The sequence below is a fragment of the Erinaceus europaeus genome, chromosome 13 (genome assembly GCF_950295315.1).
Source record: "Erinaceus europaeus chromosome 13, mEriEur2.1, whole genome shotgun sequence".
NCBI lineage: Eukaryota > Metazoa > Chordata > Mammalia > Eulipotyphla > Erinaceidae > Erinaceus > Erinaceus europaeus.
The window spans coordinates 34,582,265-34,599,236 of record NC_080174.1 but is presented as its reverse complement, the minus strand read 5'-3'; positions in this window follow the sequence as shown (position 1 = coordinate 34,599,236).

The window sequence follows — 16,972 nt, the reverse complement described above, 5'->3', positions numbered from 1 at the left end:
TATATATATCACACATCTTACCAAGTGAGCTACCTTACAACCTTAACAAGTTTCTCTTGTACTCTGCACATCACAGCTTCCTAGAGGTAATCACTGACAGATACCTGCTTCCTCTAGAGAATTCTCTATTTCCAGAGCTGTTCTGTGAGTGTATATATTGAGCATTTCATTCTTCACTGTTCTCCAGACTTTCTATTTCCTTAGTCAGTGTTCTTCAAGTTTTATTGTGCAAAAGAAACACCAGGGAACTTTCTAGAAAAACAGATTCAATAATTTATTTCCCAGAGATTCCAAGGGGAATGAAGGAGTTCAAGGAACTTGCATTGATGACCAGGCAACTTTGAGTATGTGGTCATAAACCCTACTTTGATATACTATTTTAGACAATAATGATGGTCTCACTGTACTGTGGACTAACCTGGCCATGCCATAAGCTGCTGTGCCAGACTTACTTATTCCTATGTTAGTGCCACATCCATTGCTCCAGTCTTTGACTTTTACTGGTACTACCTACCTTTTGGTGACTATGGAGATGTAGAGGTTTTCCACATGTAATTAGTTGAAAGATGTAATCTTGCTCCATTGCCTCATGCTGCCAGCCTCACTGCTGAGTGATTGTGTCATTAGCTAGACTTTAAAAGTCCAAATTTTTATATTTTATTTATATTTTATTTTTTAATTTTTTATCTATAAAAAGGAAACATTGACTAAACCATAGGATAAGAGGGGTACAACGTCGCACAATTCCCACCACCAGAACTCTGTATCCCATCCCCTCCCCTGACAGTTTTTCTATTCTTTGACACTCTGTGAATATGGACCCAAGGTCATTGTAGGATGCAGAAGGTGGAAGGTCTGGCTTCTGTAATTGCTTCCCCGTTGAACCTGGGTGTTGACAGGTTGATCCATACTCCCAGCATGTCTCTCTCTTTCCCTAGTGGGGAAGCGCTCTGGGGAATGGGAGCTCCAGGACACATTGGTGGGGTTGTCTGTCCAGGGAAGTCTGGTCGGCATCATGCTAGCATGTGGAACCTGGTGGTTGACAAGAGAGTTAACCTTTTAATTCCTTATTCATAACTGCAAGTAAGATCAGGTTTCTTTTACCTCCAGTAACAAAACTGTGGAGTAATCATAGAAGTGGGGAAAAGTCACAGTGCTCTAGACTTTGGAGAGGAGAGGAGAGGTGAAGAGAGGAGAGAAAAGAGGAGAAGAGAGAGAGAGAGAGAGAGAGAGAGAGAGAGAGAGAGAAATTGAAGGATATCTCTCTAGTCCATCTGCTGGTTAAAAGACCGAGGTCCAGAGAAACTAAATGTAACTAAGGGCTCAATATGCATTAATAGTAGAGCTGTTTAGAAATAAGAATGACTTATTCTGGTACTTGGTACTCTTTTCTCATCTTGTGGCAGCTATGTTCTTCGTTCCTGAAAGGCATTTGCACAATTACTGTTCACCAAGTCCACATACCAATTTGAAATGTGTTCTTCTGAGCCCAGTCTTGTGGGTCACACTGGCTCTAGTTTGGTTGGTTGTCTTGCTCAGGGAAGTGAGAGTGTGAATTATTTCTGAAATCTTGAACATAACAGAATCTCATCTACTTGAACCTCAGATCAGCAAATATAAAACAATTTTGAATTGAAGGGGTTGGAGTTATAGTTAAGTTTCTGTGGGAACAGAGAGCTCACAATTTATATTCTCAGCTTCTCCAAACAAAGACTTAAGGAACAATCCTTATTGCTTTCCAGAGGCTGGGGGAGGGCTGAGGTCATGAAAAGGTTGCTCAGTTTACTCTCTCATCCAGTCTTCCTCCTCTATTGACAAGTCGTCAGGGTGGTTTATAGATTGCTGCTTTCCTTTAAGGCTGATTTGCTGATGTTTTGAGACACTTACCCAATCGTAGGAAACCCAAGGGATCTGATTTCCACTTTGAATTATACATTATCTATGTTTGGGGTGGATTGGGCAATTTTAATGGAAAAGACCCATCAGGCAGGTGAGGGATGAGAAATGACTTTGATTTATGTAATAGTAGAAATTATCTACATTGGTGTCAAATGTGTACAGTTCTACAGATTTAATGCTGTTTTAACCTGAATAATGATTCTTAGCACAAACACATATATACAGGCACACACACATGGACCCATTACTACTACCAAGTTTACTTTCCCACGAAAGATATCTTTGGTAGAATATTATTTTACTGTAGCACACTTCTGACAATGTCTCCAGGGTTTACCCAGGGGAAGAAGCATAATGTCACTGGAGAAGCTGTCTGCCTTGATAACAAGAATTCCATGAAAAAGGTTCAATTTCTGAAATAAATTGTATTAACTTCAGAATGAAAACTAAGTATATATTGAAAGATGTCTTATATTTGCTCACCTAGTAGATTTTTCCTAATTTTTTTTTTTAATAATTCTCCTATACAAAGGCAAAAGAATTTTTTGAGGGTTTTGGATGCAAATAGTGAGCAAGGGAAATGAGCATTTTAAACCTTTAATCACAGAGCTTTGCACTCACTTATTTATTTACAGGTGTTGATAAATCACTACACTACCTTAACTGACTTAATTGTAATCTTTTAGACAGGGGATAGGTACAAGTATGGAAACTATGGTGTCTTTTTTTTAATCTATTGCAACATGTAGGTAGTAAATCTCTTTAACTGTGGGATAAAGGATGAGGTTATTTTGTTTATGGCCATTATTCTCAAAACTTTGTATCTGTGGAAAAGGGTTGTCAAAGGTTGCATAAACCAGGCAATGAAGCAAGGAAAGTGTATTCAGGCACACATTCAAGTAAAAAACCTGCTGTACATGTCTGCTCCCATTACCCTATGCATCAGTGCTTATAATTTTTAAGAACCAAAGCTGTCCACTGCTATTTATAGTCCTCTTACTTCCTTTTGAGTATGTTGGTCATGATTCTGACATTTTGTTTCATGTTTAATTCCCAATGCCCTTGAAGTCCAAATGGATGTTAGTTTTTCACACGTATGTTTCCTTATCTACTGTGCAAGTGGACTGGACTCATTTGCATTTTGTTGTTCAGGGAGGGCTAATGATTTTTATTTTTGAAAGGTCAGTTGCTGACACACAATCTATAAGATTCTTCTCATTCTTCCTCACATGCTCTGTTTAGTTTAGTCATTTTATTTCACTACTGAAAATCAGTTGCCTCCAGGAATTTCAGTATTACATTATAGCATAACAAACTATCCAATATCACTAATGGCTTATTTAGGAATGAAATTTTTTTTTCTGGTTTTAAGTAATTTCTAATTTTGACAGGGATCAGAGACTATCTACAAGGACACGGATAGAGTTAATAGCTCCCTGAATGGACACTTCACTAACCAGCTCGTAAAAGCCATGCATGGCTTGCTCTTTCAGCCACAATACAAGAGGAAAATAAATATTTCCACTTTACATCTTTATATTTGTGGTCTGAAGGTTCATAAAAAATATACTTGCAGTCAAACCTCCCCAGAGACCTTCCCCACTAGGGAAAGATAGAGATAGGCTGGGAGCATGGATCAACGTGCCAACAACCATGTTCATTGGGGAAGCAATTACAGAAGCCAGACCTCCCACTTTCTGTACCCATAATGATCCTGGGTCCATAATCCCAGTGGGATAAAGAATAGGAAACCTAACAGGGGAGGGGATTGGATAAGGAGTTCTGGTGGAGGGAATTATATGGAATTTTATCCCTCTCATCCTATGGTCTTGTCAATACTTCCATTTTATAAACAAACAAACAAAAAAACAAACAAATAAATGAAGAAAGAAAGAAAGAAAACAATACAATCACTATGTGGTTGCTGCTTATGTTATTTTTAAAATTTATTAATGAGAAAGATCGGAGGAGAGAGAGAAAGAACCAGACATCACTCTGGTACATGTGCTGGTGGGGATCAAACTCAGGACCTCATGCTTGAGAGTCCAGTGCCCTATCCGCTGCGCCACCTCCTGAAAATAACCTTATGTTATTTTTTTATAATCTTTCTGAAATTGCAATGTTTATTTATATATTTCTTCCAAGAAATTATTAAGATGACTTTTATCAAAATCTTAGCCAAAATCAGAATGCAAGTGTTGGACTAAATTTAATATAGCACTGGATATTTTGCCATGGGAAGCTATTGTCTGGAAAATTCAGGCAAAGGAACTAGTGAGGAAAAAAATTACTCAACATATTTGTTTTGGCTGCTAACATCGATCAGATTTATGGGATAATAACTTTAATTCCTTGTGATAAAACACACCAATCTTCTCCTATTTCTGTATTGTAAATACATCCCAGTTTGACTATGAGAAAATTTATCCAAAAGCAAATGCATTTGCTTTTTATTTCAAGATGTATTTGAGTAATGAGCTCCTCAGGGATGGATGGAGAACATAAAGCCACAGAGGAAGAAACAGAAATGGGTAGGCTGAGGGCAGGATTGGAAATCCCAGCTAGAAAGCAAAAGAAATTAGCAATCCCCCTGCCCTTAACCCAACATCTCAACATTAGAAGGTCAGATAATGAGGGGCAGAAGACTTGCTAGAAGAAAACACAGATTGCGAGAGGTGAAGATAGCAAGATGCTCTCCTTTTAGGGCAAAAGAATGGGCTGTGTTAGTATTGGTAGTAGAGAGAAACTTTGAATTCAAGGTATAAATTGAGATTCTGGTAACCTGAAATCTAAACAGATTCAGAAAGGACCTGGCTTTTCCTTGAGGGCAAAGGATGTACATATAACAAGTTCCCTACTTTTGGACAGGTATTCTACTGATGTTATCTCATTGAATTCTGCATAGTATCTTATGAAGAGAGTGGTAGTAATAATAATTAACATATTTTACAAGCTTAATGTGTGTCCCAAACAATGCTAGACACTTTTATTTTTGCACTTTTCTTCCTCCACTACCTCTTCCTTTTTCTTCTCCCCACAGGGTTTTCACAGGGATTGCACTCTCAGCAGACTTTTTTCTTTTCTTTTTTCCTTTCAATCACAGATAATATCAGAGAGGGAGAAGAAGAGAGAGGGATACAGGCTCAACAGTGCTTTTTTTTTTTTTTTTTTTTTTTTAATACCACTGATGAAGATTTTCCTTGTGCATGATGCTCCCATATGCTGCTGGAGGCTTGCATGTGGATTTTCTCTCATGGTAAAGTGTACACTCTACTAGGTGAACTAATTCCTGGTCCCTTGCATTGCTTCTTTATACCAATATTTTATAGCCAGGGAAAATGACTCATAGATAAGGACCTTTTACTCAAAGATTTACAGTCCATAGGATTGGAATTTAATCCCAGATATGATATGTGTGACCCCCAAACCTAGAATTTTTGTTTTATCATAATGCTTCTAAAGTGAGTAGAAAAAAAATCAACTGAGAGGGAAGAGCCATTTGTTCATTGGTGTCTTCCCTTGCCCATGCCCCACCTCTCCCCTCAACACACACACACCAGAAATTCCTGTGGAATTTAGAAAAAGTTTCATAACTGAATTTCCTTGATTTCTGATGACCAAGGATGTGGTTGTGGGTAGCAGGTGGTGGTTATTATGGAATTTGAAGTTTATGCTCAACTGCCATCAGTTCTTAGTGGGCAGAATTGCCTGTACCCTTTTAGATTTAAATGGGAAAGTGGACTCAGAGAGAATGCAGAGTTATCATGGTTAAGTTATAATTTTAATAAATGAGACATTGTATCATTCAGTAGTATTTTGGAATGATTTTCAGCTGAAATTTTGCATTGTGCTTTAAAAAACCCTCAAATATCAGGTCTATAAAATGAATTTGCTAAACTCTGAGCTCTGTGGAAGTTTTCCTCTTTCAAAATTAAGCCCCAGACTTAATGCTTTACTTTTGATGGATGATGATTTTATTATCTGACATGTTCAGAAAAACAACGCATAAGCTAAGATTTTTAGTTATCTGACCTTTAATTTAAATTAATGTCTTAATAGGCTGTGCTGAAAGTCCTATTGACTACATGAAGCAGAAAACCTCTGATGTCCTCAGACCATTTTACTTAAAGGTAAAGAGTTTCAATACTTTCTTAATGGGAGAGCAGAAGATTACCTGGGCTAATAAACACCATATCCCATTTCGAAATGTAGTTTGAAGAAAAACCCAAACACTCTGGAACACCCCCCCACACACACACACACACACAAACACAAAATCAAATTTTACGATAGGAAAAGGTACAGTTGAAAACAAGGAGCCTGATTAAAGCAAAAGAACTGGTTGGCAGAGGCAAGTGCACTGCTGTTTAGCTATTATGGGCATGTGGCAGCCTCTGACTTGGTCTGTGACCTGGGCCAGATTCCAGGTTCATAACCACAGACTGTCTATTGTGACTTTTTTTCATTAGGGTTAAAAAACAGGACAAAAGGTCTATTTTTATATTAGAAGGTCAAAGGGAAAAACAAGTTAGTCTCTGGATTTATCTACGTGGTCTAATGTCAGACACCACTGTTTTGACAATAATAGCGCTTTTCTGTTCTGCTGCTTTCAGAGTTAATATTCTTTCCTTCTTGAAATCAGGAGGAATTACAAAAATCTCTTATATATAAGATTTTCAGATACCAATAAGTCACCCACCTTCATTTTTTCTTTATCAGCTTGCCCTTTCTACTGGCAGTGCACAATAAAATGAATAAATTCAGTATATTTTCCTGTTCAGCAAGCATAAATTATTACTGACTGTGGTGCGAGCCTATTTGAAAAGCTGTTTAATTTTATAGAGATGACTTCTTTTTTATCTATAAATGCTTCTGTTTGAAATCAAAGTAGATATTGTCTTATCTTTGTGACCCCAGGAAACTGAACTATGATGGCATATTTCCATTCTAAAACAGGCAATGAGAGGGTTCAGGCAGAAGATGAATAAACTCTTTAATCTATTCCTGTGCTTGGATCAGATTCCCAAGGCTTTGAAATACTAGGAGAATTACCATGTCATTAGTATGTGACATGGCACCATTGTGAATTATCTGATGATTGTGTTCTAACTGGCAGGCTTCAGCACAGGGTTGGGGATCAGACTCAGTGACCTCATAAATCTCTTCCAACAGAAGTGTATTATGAGTCTTTCATGACATGACTCTTTAGTGATAGGATGCTGCTGTTATTTTTGCCTTTTAGCTTTTGTGCATCAAGTCTTGCTTGCCCTCAAGGATTCTGTGATACCCTCACATGAAATGATTGGAGCAATTTGATAAAGTAGCAGTTTGAAGGCACACTAACAAAATGTGTACCTATCAAATGATTATAGCTATTATTCAATGACAAACAGCCTGAAAATTCATAAATAGTCTTCTTGCAATAACACTTTATTTAGTCCTCATTTCCTCTGACTCTTGTCTTCTGTCTAGTACTTACTTTCATTGAACCATGAAGTTGGCATTTAGCATTAATGTGTTATATTTTATCCCCTTACCATTTTGCTGTTTTCTTCATTGATTTTTCTTTCATTCTATTTATTTACTTTTTTTTTTTTAATTTTGGAGGAGGTTCAGTAAAGATCAATGACTTCTGAAAAGGAGCATTTTTAATGAAGCAGCCCTAGACTGTGACTAACTATTGGGGCATTGGGATTAAAGGAGCAAGATTGGACATTCTGAACTTTGTATGGCAAAGCAGAGAATAATACTCAAAGCCTCTTGGCTTTGAGCAGGGCTGACTCACCCCTTTGGCTCGTCCATTCAGCAGGAAGTAGAATTTGAAGGAGACTGACTCACTTGGCCAGGCAGCATGTGCATGAGGTGGAGCAGTGAGACCAACTGCCTGACAGCCAGTGTTGGTTGTTGTCTCAGTACAGTGAAAAAGCATGTGAAAATTATTCATCCTCATATATTGAGTCTTAAAATATTTGGCACCACCTATAAGAGACATGCAGCCATTTTTTCAGTCCTCTTGGGTGAAAGCTCAAATGACCAAAACACTTCACAATAGAAACACAGGAAATATTAAACATTGAGGTCAGCTCTGAAAACCCTCCCTTTCCTGCCTGGAAATATATATATCTTTAGTCATGAGGTGCTTTTTTCCCTCTTTTCTTTTTCTTTCTTTCTTTCTTTCTTTCTTTCTTTCTTTCTTTCTTTCTTTCTTTCTTTCTTTCTTTTCTTTTCTTTTTTTTTGTGTTCTTGTGGAAGTCACCTCATTGCTTAGTTTAGGTCCCTGTAATTTCTTACTTGTGTTGTTGCTGCTGCTGTTGTTAGAGCCTGACATGGTTAAAGTTCCTTGGTTGCAAACAACAAAAACCAACTGCTGGAAGGACACAAAGGATCAATAGGAGATGAGCAACTGGGGTTGTGAATAGGCAAGAACAGGCAGGGCACCTCTGGAAGGCCAGGAATCAGGAAGAACAGCATTACTTCACAGCAGGTTGAATCTGGTTCTTACTGGGCAACTTTGGCTATGGGATTATGTATGATCATTCTTGTGGTGCATCTGGTTAAGCACACATAGTACTATGTGGACTCTTCATGAGCAGTGAAACATGTCTGCAGATGTCTCTTTCTCTCTCTTTCTCTACCCCTCCCCTCTAAATTTCTCTCTGTCCTATCAAATAAAACAAGGAAAAAAAAATCTGCCAAAAGCAGTGGATTTGTAGCGCTGGCATCCCAGCAATAAAATGCTGGAGGCAACAAAAGCAAAGACATCTCTGTCACTGGATATGTTGGCAAGGGAAATCTGATCCTATGAATCCTAGGACCCCCAGAATTATTAAGACTATACCTAGTGTGATGAGGTAATTACCATCAAATAAACAGATGAATGATTAGAAAGTGGGGACTATTTGTCATTAAGCTCAATGATACTGAATGACAAGTATGCATGAGAAAGCATTTCTGCACCTCCAATTTCTTATTGGACCACTCATTTTAATACAGTTTAATGGATGTTTATTATATATCAACCCTGTTCAAGACACCATATGAGATTAGGGGTATTCTGAAAAAGGGGATCATCAACATTTTGCTGTCCAGTATCTTTTTTTAAAAAATATTTTATTTATTAATGGGAAAGGTAGGAAGTGAAAGAAAGAACCAGACATCACTCTGGTACATGTGCTGCCAGAGATTGAACTTGAGACTTCAAGGTTGAGAGTCCAGTGCTTTATTCACTGTGCCATCTCCTGGACCACTGCCTAATATCTTTGTGCTGGAAAATCTGTCATAATCATCTGTGTTCTATCACACTTTATTATAATTTTGGGGGTGTGTGTTTTCCAACATCTGCCTCAATCTTAGCTCTGCATTCTTATTTACTGCTTTTAACAGTGGTCCTCTGCCTACACTGGGTTTTCCTCTTCCATCTTCTACTATGCATTTCCCTCCTTGTCATACTTTTCATTTGGGGTCTGAAAGATAGCACACTGGTAGTGCACAGAACTTGATTACAGCACAGTGCTGGGAAGAAGTAGATCTAAAGTTGTTAGCAGCCTCTGATCCCTTCCAGACATGATGGATACATTTATGCATCAGGAACAGGCACAGGGCTTTATACTCAAACTGGCATTGTCCCAAGGTTATACACTTAATCCTTGGAAATGGAGTTTGTACTTCTAGAGCTTAGCAGTTTTGAGTCCCTCAGCAATTGTTTGATATACTGGAAACTTCTCTTTCTTCCATCTAGAGGCACAGTCACAATAACAGGGATTCCTGTAAGGCCCTTTGGAGTGCTATGCCTCCTCCAGACCCCAGATGGTTCTAAAATAGTGTAAAAGAGATAGCAATGGTGGGACAGAGTGTGAGACCCAGTGCACCTTTCAAAGGAAGAAAGATAGTTACAGGCTCTGCTGGTTTCCTGGCTGTGAAACCCATTTGTTCTTACTATCAAAACTCCATATTTATAAGCAAACATATAATAACGTTTATGAGAATGCTAGATTGTACAACAGTGCTCCACCAAATCTTCTGTTTTCTCCAGATGAAATGGCAAAATGCACCTTCCCCTCTTTACCCCCTTCTTCCTGGGTGGTGAATGAGTTTTGAAATGCCTTTGATTCTGAGCCACAGCAGAATGAAGGGGTTTCATTTAAAATGAAGAGGCTGAGCCAGCCTGCTTTCTTGCCAGCTTCCTCAGTGAGCACAGCAGCTGACCTTTGGGCTGAGCAACTGGCCTGCTGGTTAAGTGCAGTCCCTGAACAGTCACTTGACAGGATTCCCAACTTATTAAAAATGGAGTGTGGCCACCAGGGTTTCAAGCATAAAGGTAATAAAACAGCACCTAATGAAAACATAAAAATGTGCACACACACATTCCAAAGCAGAATGATCTTTTGCTTCCACTGACTCCTAGAGATCAGGCTTTGAAAATCAGGGAGGAATGAATGAAACTTTAGCTGTAAAACTGGAATTGGAGTATACTTTCAAAGCTTGGCCTTCACCCTCCCCCCAAATTGTCTTCTAAATGATGGCACAAGAATGTTGATGATGCCACTTCTACTTAACTTGGATTTTATGTCTTTCAGGATATAAGGACTGGTTGTATAAGTCAGTAAAGAAAATGTAAACATTCAGATGTCTAATAACAAAGTCATGCCTCCTAATTTTTGATGAATGAAGTATGTGGCACACCAGGAAAATTGGAGTGTCAGCTTCTATAACCTGGGGTGACATGCATCTGTGGCAGGGTGTAATTTGTCTATCACTGCCCTCACCTGCTAATGAATAAAAAATATGAAATGTACATTTCCTGAAAACCTCCTGACATTGTATTCTCATTGCTTCTGTATGGTTTCTTCTGAGACAAGCTCAAAAAGGAATCGGGTTTTCAATATAATGACCAAAACATGCAGATATTCTCCAGTTTTGTTCTTTCCATGGCTTTTTTTTTCTGTTTGTCATTCATCTCCATTCTCTACATTTTCCTATGGAAGCGGAATGGTGTTTCCTTCATGTAGAACTCCATGAGATTGCCAGTGCTTTGTCCATAGCACTGTTTGTGATAATGTGAGTGGAGTTACAAAAGATGTCAATAGGGCTAGGTGGCGGCACACCTAGTAGAGCACACATGTCATAGTGCTCAAGGACCCAGGCTCAAGCCCCTGGTTCCTACCAGCAGGGGGAAATTTGTTAGTGAGGCAGTGCTATAGGTTGCTCCCTCTATATCTTTATATCACTTTACTCTCTCAATTTCTGTCTCCAAAATGAGTAAAATAAAAACATGAAAAAATAAAATAAATGAAAAAGGTCAATGGAGGAAATATTAAGTTGCTCTCATATTAACCAATGAGACTGGTAGCTGCAACAGGACAGTTAGTAGTCAAGTTCCAGAGGAAGAGTTTTTTTTTTTTTTTTTAATTCTGTATGTGAGATATGAGAGCTGGGTACATGCAGTTCAGGGGGTTAAACCAGAAACCTCAGACACGTAAGTCCTGTATTCTACCAGTTGATTATTTTCCCAGACAGAACAAGTTGGAGTTTTCTTTATCTAGCAGTGGAATGTGGTAGAGAGAGCCTACAACCAGTGAATAGTAAACACAGGTAACTACTATTCCTTTTCTGCAAACAACATTTTTTTTCCACTTTAGACAGAACACTCCAGGCACAGCAAAATAGTTCACATGGATAGTGTGCCGCTTTGTCATGTGTACTACCCAAGTTTGAGCCCAGTCCCCACCACACTGAAGGAAGCTTTGGTGCTGTAGTCTCTCTCACTCTCTCTGCCTTTACTTTCCTTTACTCTCCATCTCTATCTAAATAAATAAGGGAACACATCACAGCATTGTCCTTCAGCTTCATCTGTGAAATGGGTGTGTATGTGAGGTAGGACTATATACTCTCTTTTTTAAAAAAAAATTTATAAAATAGAAAACATACACAAGAACATAGGATAAGGTAAAAACATAGGATAGGGTAAAATTCCACACATTCCCTACCACTCTTTTTCTAAAAAATTATTTATTTGTTGGATAGAGGAGGGCACATAGATAGGGAAGGGAGGATAATAGAAAGGGAGAGAAAAAGACAGACACCTCTAGTACTGCTTCACTACTTGTGGAGTATCCCACTGTAGGTGGAGATTGGGGGCTTGAACCCATGTCCTTGTACATTGTAGTATGTGTGCTCAACTGCATGTACCACCAGGCAGCTCATAGGCTAAGTACTTGCTGAGCACTGGGCTTGACACTCAACATTTGCCTAAGGAATTAAAAAAAATGTGAAAGGCCTTCCTGGCATCAGCTAGTATATTGCCTTGTATCCTGACAATTCTGTACCTATAGCCTTCTGATTAAAAGGCAACCTGGTCTAAATTGATGCTACAATGCCAACTCATTTAGGGACTACTTTCTATGTGTCCTCCTAAGAAATATCACTGAAATCAAAATCTCCATCTTTTCAGTTCATGAAGATGAGGCAGAAGATGTTGTGTCTTTATAAATAATGTAAATTATGTAAAGTCAAGGGGCTTTCTGACCATTGTGTTCCAGATGCCTATTAAGGCGGCTATACGTAGTGGATGCTTTTTTGAATGAATGAATGAATGGCACAATTAGTAAGGCATTTGTGTTGCCATGGTTTTAGAGATCTCTGGCTTCCTAAAGCATCTTTCTCTGATCATAGGAAAGTCCAGTGGGACATAATGTGCAAATGGAAGGGAAGGAGGTTAGAAAAAAAAATTATACTAGAGATGATTAATCTGATTGAATACATACCTTGCTAAGTGAGTAAATAAGGTTTGAGTAGCAGCTCTGATGCTGTGGTGTTTCTCTTCTCTATGTTTATCTATCTAAAATTTACTCATTTTGTTTTAGGTTTATAGATAGATAGATAGACAGGCAGACAAACAACACAGCAACAAAGCTTCATTCAGTGTGGTGGAGTCCAAGCTTTAACCTGGATGGTATGCATGGCAAAGCAAACCAGTCCTCTATTTAAAATTTTAAAAAAGAATAAATAGACTGGTGAAATCAAATACATGTGCTAGGCCTCCATATAACCAACATAAGACACAGAGAGAGAGAGAGACAGAGAGAGAGAGAGAGAAAGAGAGACAGACACAGAGAGGGGGGAGAGAGAGAAAGAGAGAGAGAGGAGTACTGATAATATGAGTCTATCTTCTTTGTGAATTACCATTGATTTATGAAAATATTTCTCTTCACCATGGCCTCAGCACCACATTAATTTAAGGTGTTAAAACTTCTAGAGGTTGAATGTTGGGCGTGTGTGTGTGTGTGTGTGTGTGTGTGTGTGTGTGTGTGTGTGAGAGAGAGAGAGAGAGAGAGGGAGAGAAAGCAGTAGAGAGACCCCAAAGCTATGTTCTGACAAGAATAGATGTATCTTCAGCTCTTGAAGGGGCAACCATATCTAAGCTATGTTCTACTGTAGGACTGAAAAATATCAAAGTCCAAACACAGCTTGAGATGTGGTATATCAAAGACCATTATAGTTAATTACCCTGGAAGGTGTTGATTCTCAGTCTAGACTGAAGATCTTGGACTCAGGAAATGGACTGCTGCAGGGGAGGTGGATTCTTAAGGTAGAGAATGGGGTTTCTCAAAAGGTGGTCAAACAGGACAATAGGTTAAAATGAAGCTGTTGTTTAAGTTAAGACCTAGAGTTTCCTAAGAGGGCTGCCATGAAGGGTTAACTTCTTGATTTGTTTTATTTTTGAATTTAAGACAATTTCTATTTAGTGCAAAGATTAAAACTTTTCTTTCTTTCTCTTGAAATTCCCCTTAATTATTCTAACCTTTTAGGGGATTCTGATACTCCCACTTCATCTGCCATTTTAAGAGTTTAAATGGATTAAGAAGGAATACAAAAGGGCATTTTTTTTTATTAGAAAGAGCTGTCATGTTTACTTTTCTTTTTAAAGGAAGCAGAATCTCAGAATCTATTCTTTGGCCCAGGAAGAAGAAATATGTATGGCTGAATCACTGTTCCAAGGGTCACCTGGGTTGGCTGCCATTATAATTACAATATTCTTTCACAATAAAGACCTATAAATAGGCTTCAGCAATTTTTTGAGCACTTCATGTTCCCACCATGTAATTAATGGTATAGAAGTAGGAAAGGCAGCTGTGGCTCCTTCAAGGACTCTAAGAACTTAATAGTTTGTATTTATGCAAGAATTATATTTGTTAAGACAATCCTGAATACCTCTGGCCACAACTGCTAATTCATCAGAACCAGGATTATCAGCTACTAAAAGCAATACACAGAGAAAAACAACAACAACAAAAATAAACAACTTGCAAGGCAGAACTAATTCTGTTGTGACTTGTCCTTCTGGCCCCCACAGTCAATGTCTAGTCCCCAACCCAGTGGCTGCTACTGCTTTCTGGTAAATCATGGCAATTTGGAAAGGAGACACTAGTGTTTAGAAAATGTTCCTCTTGTCTGTTAAATAGAAGATGACACAGTGTTGGTAGCTTTCAACTGTTATCCAAGCATAAAATAGAAGTTAAGGCAGGTTTGGACACTGGAAGCAACTCACTCAATCATTCAAAACCATTGTTCCATAATTACTGAAGCCAGAAGTTGTTTGAATTGGAAATACTTCTTTGGGGGAATTTCCTCTTTCTTGTTGTTAGATAGCCTTTTATCCCTTCTGAAGATATTATAACCATATTGGTAGCCTAATTTGAATAAGTTTTTTAAAGGGGTGATTTAACTCCACATTTTGTTTTTAATTACAAGGATCAATGGCTTCCTCCAGCCCTCATAAGGCCAGGTGTCCTTTTATTGAGGAATAAAAAACAGAAAATGAAGTAGCTTTGCATAGAGGGTTTCTTCAGGCTAGTGGTTTGAGAGAGGTTTTATCTCTTTAATGAGTACAGTATTAAAATGAGGTGGGTTTAAGAGGTTTTGTTTTTGCAGTAGTTGAAATATATATACATCTGCAAATGCCAATCATATGACTTATGCAGGCACAGTTAATTGTTTGTGCTTTCACATATGCTGACAGCATTTGTTTGATGCACCTGCTTTTCCAGTTCCAATTTGCTTCGATCTTTTGATTTTGCTTTAATGTGCAGGCGTCTGCTGAAGTGTAACCACTTAGAGAGCATCTGGGTTTGCATAAGTTTTAAAACTAAATCCACATTTGAACATTTTCTCACCTCTAGATCTGGATTAGAGGTAATGAACCCATCATAGTAACCAATATTAATAGTCTCTTCACATTTCAGAGTACCTGCATTTGCTTCTTGGCTATAAACCTCAGTTTGGAGTTTGACTCCCTGCTTTGTCTCAGATTCCCACTGGTCTTACACTAATGCTTATCATTTGCATAACCCTTTCAATCATTAATTAATTAATTCATAGGATGCCTTTTCATGATTCCTGTTTTAGGTATGAATAAGCAAATTGGGTTGTATAGAGGTTAAGTGACTAGGTCAGTGCCAAACAAGGATTTAACCAAGTCATTCCAATCATGTGTGTGTGTGTGTGTGTGTGTGTGTGTGTGTGTGTGTGTGTGTTTTGATTTCCATGAAGGAGCGTATATTTTAATTCTGGTATTCACCAAAATTTGTAATTTCAATATCACGTTATCAGAGTCAGTCAGTGAACTTGGACAATCTGTGGGAGATAAGTGCTCTATGTGTAGTGTCAGGCTTTTAAGTGTAAATGGGAAGCCACAACTTCTTAAGATTATGGCAACCTCTGTGATCTATAGGTTCAAGTCGAACCTTGGAATAGAGCTGAGGTCTTCAACTTCTCCTTGATGAGAAGCTATGCATTTTTTGATGTTTCCTGAAGCCTAATACTTATTGCTCAGAAAGGAACTGGAATACTGATGATACAAATCAAAGACATAAGATAGGAAAGGCTTTAGGTCATCGTTTTTCCCCTGGATCTCTCTCCAAAAAAGGGAAAATTAAGAGTGATAGCTACAGCAAATCAAGCAGGTTAAAGTTTAAGACTTTAAATGATAATATGCATGTTACCTCTTTGGGGACCCAATGTAAGGACAGCAATGAAGAAATGCAAGCTGAGAAAATTAATCCAATGTTTTTTTTTTTTAACCAAATATCTAAAAAATTGTGTTTTTGCTGCTCCTTGTTGCAATTGGGATGACTCTGCAGGGTACCTTTATCATTCAGTACACTACAGGTTTCAAATAAAGAGCAGCTTAATTGGTTGCTATCTTGAGCTCAGAATAGTGTCTGAGCTGGAAAGAAAAGCTGCTGTTATGAAAAAAGAGAAGCATAAAACAGAGACCTGGGTTGAGGTGTGTCTACATCAGGGGAAACTGGCTGACTAGAGAGAAGAGATGAGCGCTCCTAGAGTAATTTCCCCTTTTTAGATGGTTACTAAGCAGCCTTTCCCAGAGTGTCCTGAAACACCAAGGTCAGCTTCCCAGAGACTTTGTAACCAACTACCATCAACATAGTGGCTTAAGACAGCAGAAACTTTTTTTTTGTAGTTTTGAAGGCAGGAAGTCCAAAATCAAGGTGTAAGCAGGATTATTTCTGTCCTGAAGATCAAAGGGAGAATCAATTTTCTGTCTTTGTTCCCCAGCTTCTGGTGGTGTATAGAGCCACTCCACTCTCTGCCTCCATCTCCCCATAACTATCTGCTTTATGTGCCTTTGTGTATGTGTCTTAGATCTCCCTTTCCTTTTCAGTCTGAGGCCACTTAGTCATGATCTATGCTAAATCTAGGATGTTCTCAGCTTTCCTTAAATTACCTGTTGCCAAGATACATTTTCCAAATCAGGTTTTATATACAGGGAGTTATGACTTGACTATGTCTTGTTGAGGAAAAAATTCCAACCTGCTGTAGATATTACCCTTTAAACTTTGGCTCTTTGGAGAAGCTGAAGCAGTTTCTACACATTGGATCTGTCTTGGGACTCTAGTAATTTCAAAGAACTCTTCTGGAGGCAGAGCTGATGAGTGACTGCTTCCTTGACTCTCTGTCTTATAACATCCTATCCTTCTTTATCTATCACTGGAAGATGGAATTGCTTGGCATCCTCAAGTTTCCCCACTGTGTCAGATGTTTATGTGGAAGGGTT